General features: G+C 45.6%; 1 long non-coding RNA gene across 1 annotated transcript; it reads left to right on the plus strand.

Moving 5' to 3' along the window:
• The first annotated feature begins 2,187 nt into the window (after positions 1 to 2,187).
• LOC122376347 lies at positions 2,188 to 3,381 on the plus strand. The gene is made up of 2 exons (XR_006255610.1): positions 2,188 to 2,274; positions 3,192 to 3,381. It is a non-coding gene; the product is annotated as an uncharacterized LOC122376347 (long non-coding RNA).
• Positions 3,382 to 6,896: the final 3,515 nt, after the last annotated feature.

A 6,896-nucleotide genomic window follows, 5' to 3' on the forward strand; every position in this document is an offset into this window, starting at 1 on the left:
CACGCCTGCCCCGGCCAGGGCGCAGAGGCCGACGTCTCACCATCCGGTTGCGGTCCTCAGTCGGGTCGCAACGTGCACCTCTACCGCAGCGTGGAGCGCGCTCCCGCTGGGCAGCGATACAGCCAAACGTAACATGCGGGCGGCCAGCGCTGCGCCGGACAGCGGACCCATGCCGGGGGTATGCCGGTCTCGGCCATTAGCGAGGTCGTCGGGGCCGAGGCTGTACATACAGCTGGTGACCGCGTGAGCCGCCAATCGAAGCTCACGGCTTATAAGCTCGACGCGGGCATCACACGCCGTCCCGATGGGAGCTCCACGACGCTGCCGCGAACTCCAGCAGCGCGGCTCGCAGCGCGAAGACCGGTACGGACGGACGGGGCGCAAACGGCGTGCGGGAGTCGCAGGCGACGGAAGACGTTCTGCGGACAGAAAGGGTTGGGCATAAGCTGGTCGGCAGGACCGACCCCCACCAAACACGATTTGGCAGCACTGTAATGACGCCTGCTGGGCGTGAAGTTTTCCCTTCACCATAGGGTTTACACACAAACTGGTCAAAGTTTGAGCCAGGATACAGTAGTCTAAAAATGCAAAAAACGAACAAATTTTGGCATCAATAGATTCAGCATTTCATCGTGTGCCTCGAAACCGTCCATCATTTGGCCTCAAAGGAGGTAAAAATTGTTCAAAATCGAAGTTGAAAAGGTGCTTTCTGAGCACATAATCTGGTAGCAATCACGTGACCCGCTATAAGCAGCTTATCAATAATTTACAAACATAATTATTAATATGCTGCTTTAAACAACATTAATCATACATTTTGAGCTTTCAGTACTTTAAATAAGGTCAAAACATCGCAAAACACAAAAGTTAATACAATAGTCACGTGGGTGTCAGGAAATGTCACAGGTGCGTCAAATTTGTGACTGGGGCTTTACTTTCAAACATCGGATCTACCTGTTTCTTATAGGTATCTTGGGCAGGACACTCTTGAGCCGAACCTTTGATGTAATTACAGATGATCCAGAAGCATGCACAAAAATTCATGACACACTATTCTCATTTATGTATTTGCTACATATGATATGAAATGATCAGTGACGCATTCTGGGCAATATGTTTTAAAGTGAAGTAACTGAAGTTACAATTGACAGCTTAAAAAAAAAACACACACACACACACACGCACACACATTCGATAGCTTATGAGAATAACATGCCTTGTCTGCTTAACTTTGCAGGAAAATATTTTTCACTTTTTTAGAAACATCAAAACTCAACAAGCTCATGTCAACTATCTAAACATTTTTTTTGGAAACTGCTCTAGCTAGCTTAAAGTTCCACAACGTTTCCGGAGCACTGTACCCAAACTCAGTTCATGTTACAAAAAACAGTAATAATGCCTCCTAATTTTGAATGAAATATAGGTATAAGTTATTTGATTTGGAAAGCAACAAATTTCCGAAAATCATTTTAGCAAAATCACTATTTTCTTCAGCCACCAGGTTTTAAACAAAACTATAGTAAGCTTTATGATCTAGTTAGTTGACACAAAACCAAAGCCCCAATTTTAACAAATGTAGATTAAATTTTAACAATTTTAACAAATGTATCGTGGAGAAAATTAAAAGTGTAGATTTGTAAAGCCGGAGTATTTCACGGAGTAGGCACTTAAAGAAATATCTTCACCTTTCTTTGAGCCACCAGCCTTCACCCAAGTTTTACACGAATGTAGTGAACTAGACAATGTGGAAACTCAAAACTGTGATGGTTTGAGATAATTATGACGGTAAAAGAAAAAGCAGCACACGGTTCCTTACCTTCGCTTTTTTCAGATGGGTTCAGATGAGGCTTCAACTGTTGCCGACCTGAGGAGCTATAGGGACTTGAGCTTTCCAAAACTCAATTTCTAAGGGCACTGAGCAGTGTTTGGGTTTCACACGTATGCGATCGTAAGTTACATTAAGTTGACAAAGCAAACAAATCAAAGCATGATGCCCCGCGCGTCCGCCCGCGACCACGTCCCGCGTCAGACTCCCGGCCGCTGCGTGACCCGAGGCCCCGGCGGTCACGTGACCTACCGGCCGGAGCTCTGTTCGCACCCCGTTTATTTATCAGCAGACTTATGACGTCGGCGGTCGATTTACGTCACGGGACATGACGTCATCACTGCAAGCTACGTAATACGTGAAAGACATATATGATGCTGTACTGACATTGGTGGCGCACATAAACAAATGCTCTCCGCACTGTTTTGTGTGTTTATTGTTTCACATAGGTATGTTGTGATTATATTCGGTTTTGAAAATTTATTTTTTTTGTTAGGTATTTAATTTTATATTCTGTTTATTTGTTCAGCCATAGGTGGCAGGCATAGAACGTTCATTTTCTATTTGTAAACGATTTTACCTGCGTTTTTGTTTTTGTTTTGGAGTACCTACTTCATAGAAGAGCATTTCAATTTAGTGTTTGATTGTGTCAGAATATGTGTGCTAAAATGCAATATTTTGCTTCATTAGATTTGCTTTCCCCTGAAGTTTGTAAGGATTAAAATACTTGGCCACTCAAAATTGTCATTTTATTTCCCAATTTATGTTCACAGTTATTTATTATAAGTAGGTACTGTGTGGTGATACTTTTGCTGTTTCTTCCTTCAAATTATTGTTATTGCCTTGTGTTTTATCTTGGCATACCTATCCATGTAATTTTTTTATCTTAAATATAGGAAAATATTCCCAAGAAGGCACTGAATTCATAGCACTCGTACATGTGGTGATTGTTGGTGATGTGTATCCCGGACCGTGAAGCTGGAAAGCCTACTTAAGTGCCACAATTTTTAATATTCAACTTGATTTTTAATGATGAAATTATAAAAAGTTGTTCAGAACCTTGCACGGACTGGTTTGCATATGGAATGATCAGCTCTCATCAATCCAAACAAAAATATGGCACATGCTCATGAGAACATTTACTGCAGGTCTTTGTCCATTTGCTGGAAAATGCCTTCCGCCAGCTGTCCGGTAAAGTCTTCAGACCTGAGGCCTCATCCTGTTATCACTCTGAATAGCTTGGTGAGGTTGCTGAAGGCCTCTATTACTGCTTCCTCTGAGGCTCTGACCCTGAGGTGCTTGAGCAAAAAGCATTTTGGACTTTAAAGGAGGGAGTCAATTTTCTGATCCCTTGTTTTCTTGGCAGGTGATTTATCGCTGCTTAGGGCCAGCGGCCCATCGGACAGCCTTGAGAAGACCGCCGCACGCTGTTTGCAGTCCGTCGACCACCTGTCTTCAACGGACGGACGCCCTCGGTCCCACTCAGCAATTGACTGAAGCCTATCGCGCCGATATGCTCGCTCATCTTCCATCCTCCCTCGCCCTCAGTGATGCCATCCACATTTTTGCTCCATCCCAAGATCTCGACCAGAATTTCCCAAGATTCTCGTCTCAAATCCCAAGACTAGCCATCGAATATCCTTAGGAGTACCCCAAGTAAATCCATAGCTTATTTTGGACATATTAGTGTGTTTAGTATTCAACTTTCTCTTCTTCGGGTCCACCCTTGTCCTTATTGGCGTATTTACAGCAGCTAATGTACCTAGAGGCCGGGGGGAGGGGAGGGGGAGGGGGTCGATCGGACTCCTACAGCTGATCGGTTCCTGACAGAGTATAAGAGCTTCACGAAAAATGAAGATGCTGGCCTAGACAACATGAAGCCGGTGGTATCTGATATTATGGTCAGGTCATTCGTCGACCGTCAATGGTGGGTCAAGGACTTAAAACACATAGTCCGAATCTGTTAGAACTTCTTGGAAACGAAGTCTGTGGCATTTTGGATTTATTTCAAAATTTGTCTCGTGACACATTTGGAGAAGCTAGGGTCAGGTGAGGTCAGGCTGATTTTAAGTGTTTTCCACCACTGAGTTTTGAAATATGGGCTCCAAAACAAGCTCTTAAAAGCTTATGTGAATCCTGAAATCGAAAAGCCTATGCTGTGAATCTGCGCGTAAGCCAGTGCCCGCTGGGGCCCATGAATTTTCAAGCCGGCGATGGCGAGGGGGTCTAAACGAGGACCTAACTCGTCCCCTGGACTATATAGTTACAAGACGTCAGCAGTGTTGTGAAGGTCGCAATGTTACGCTTTGATTATTTTTGGTCCAGCAGAGCCCAGAGGTCAGGTGACCAGACACTTTTCCGAGGTCAAAGACAAATTGCCCTTATTTTGGTTCGCGGTCAACGGATAAGCCTCCATAGAGCAAAACCGTAAAATGAAACGCTTTGTGCGGGAGCCGCTTTCTAAAATGTTTTTTAGGCATAATGTTTGTAAAAGCTTTTCATAGCCACCCAACATCATGGACGCCGGTGAAACAGGGCGCCGGAGGGCATATTAGTCACGTGACATTTGTAGCTTCTCCCCCTTCGTGTGCCTTCTACAATCTACATGCTAAACGTCACGTGTAAATTTCACGAACCTTGATCAAATCGCCCCAGGCGCCCTGTTTTCACCGTCGTCCATCATGCCGCCAAACCACCCATCCCCGTTGATCGGTAGTTGGAAATTAAACAACTGAGCGCCAGTTGCGAACAGCGACTGAAAGCTGCTACTATACCCATAACAAGTAATGGTACAAAAATAATCCTGCGATCTCGGGAAGATAATGCCGGCTAGAAACATCGCAAGCTTCGTCCGTTACTTCAATATGTTTGATTAACCGTCCGTAGTGCAAATCCATCCTAAATCTATTATCGACCAAGGAAAAAGCATTCGACAGCATGAGAAGACAAAGTGAAATCAGCTTCTGCCAGATCCCAAGATATGCAGTGCAAATCACAAGATCCCAATGTTAATGTTCAAATCCCAAGATCTTGGGACAAATCCCAAGGAATGGCATCGCTGCAGTCGCCCTGCCTGATGGTTTCGACGACCCGGGCTGTGGTCCCTGAGTTTCGGAACCCGTCTCGCTGGCCTGCCAGCAGGAGTCCTGGCGCTCGTCGCAGACGAGCGCTGCAGTGTGGCCAAATGCCTTTAATTTTTTGGCATTGATTCGTTGTGTGACGTTGTTTTGTTCGCATGTGGCCATGTGGATAAGGCTACTGGCCAGTGGCCATAGCCTTATCCTTCTCGTTAAATTTGTTATCTGGAAATAAATGTCACCACTCACCATAAATGTGTTCTACATGGGCAATGACTAACTATTCTACTGTACCTTTTACGGATGTCACATTTCATGGTGCTTCAGGATAGATATCACAAGCGTCGTACCTCTTTGTTACGTTGATGACGCACCTGTAACCGCAGGCAATAACAGCCGGACACAGCTAGGCTGACACGCGCTATTCACCGATGGGCATATGAACAGATGGGTGTCGTGATCGTGGGCATGGTACTGCCTAGACTCGGCAATAATTAGGGCATTTTTAATTCTCGCCGAACCTATCAGTTTTCTTCATCAGATGCCGTTTAGGGGGAGGGTAGATGGACTCTGCCCTCCCCGCCCCTCGCCATTTCGGACTAAATTGCGACATTTTAGGGCCGTGCAGAAGTTCACTTACGACGTCCCAAGTCAGTAACCTGACCTGACCTAATAATGTGGTCGGTGTGAACTTGAAGATCCGTCTTTAATGTTCAAGTGCGCCAGCTTTCATCTCTATACCAGCGCCTTCCGAGCAGTGACCTTAAAAAGAAACGTCGAGGCCGACACCCGAACCCCCTCTTCTCGGTGGCGAGGGCTAGGGGGTAGTGCTTATTAAGGGAGAATGGCTGTGCTATTTGACTGTGCCATTCGAGCCCTACCAACACCTGTGATGAACCAACGCCCGGTGCGAAAGGAACATCGGCGTTCTCGGGCAGTAGCGGCGGAACACCTTCAATGAAGGAGGGGGGCACTGCCGACCTTTTGTCCCATTCTAAATTCTTTCCATGCAACGCCCATAGGACTTATGTAAAAATGTCAAAATCAAAGGGGGCACGGTGCCCCGGTGCCCTCCCCATTCCGCCGCCTATGTTCTCGGCAAAGTTGCCAATGATTTGCAAAGTTTGAATGATTCACTGCATAATGCCAAGTCCTTTTGGCTGCTGCGAGATGTCGCTAGCGCGTTGATGAAGTTCAATATAGAGGTCACTAGCGTCGAGCCATGAAACCCAAGATTACTTTGGGGAATATTTGTTTCTGGTCCCTAAAAAGCTGTTTCTGGCACCTAATTGCTGATCAGCCCCAAAATGCTTATTCGACCCTAATATCTGAATCTGGCACCTAATTGCTTCCACACAGCCTAAAGTTGCCAGATCGTCTAGTTGAACTCCGTATTTGCTGTTTGCTGATTCAGCACCAAAACCAAAACTTCCAGCACCTATTTTATTCCACGTTTGCCTACCTAATTCGCGTAATCTTCCTGATTTTATGTATCCTAACAAACATGAACGTTGCATTCGGTGATGTCAAGTGCCATTTTCGCCAGTGGAGATAATGATTAATGCCATTTCTAGCCAAAAGAGAATCACTAGCCAGCTATGGTGCAGCATAGCAAGACGCTCCTATACCAGCCCGCTATGTAGAGACTAGAGATTATTGCACCCTCAGCCATTTTAACGTGAAAAGTTTGGATCCGTCACTTCCAGCCAGGCTCTCAGGTCATAAACTGGAGTAAAGCAAAATGTAAACTCTGAACAGACATGCCACGCAACCGGCCCTCTTTTCAATATTATTAGTTTTCTGCAATCATCGTCTGACTCCATCTCGATCAAACGCAGCATCCGGTTTCTACAGGGGCGTTTGACTGACCGGCCACACAATAACCAAAAACAAAATCAAAGCTTCATGCACACAAATGACATAAGTAAGAAACGGATGAAAAAGGCACAACCACGGCACAACTCTGCGCGGCAAACAACGGACAATGTCCCACG

Source organism: Amphibalanus amphitrite, unplaced genomic scaffold (genome assembly GCF_019059575.1).
Source record: "Amphibalanus amphitrite isolate SeventyFive unplaced genomic scaffold, NRLGWU_Aamphi_draft 002107F_arrow, whole genome shotgun sequence".
In the NCBI taxonomy this organism is placed as follows: domain Eukaryota; kingdom Metazoa; phylum Arthropoda; class Thecostraca; order Balanomorpha; family Balanidae; genus Amphibalanus; species Amphibalanus amphitrite.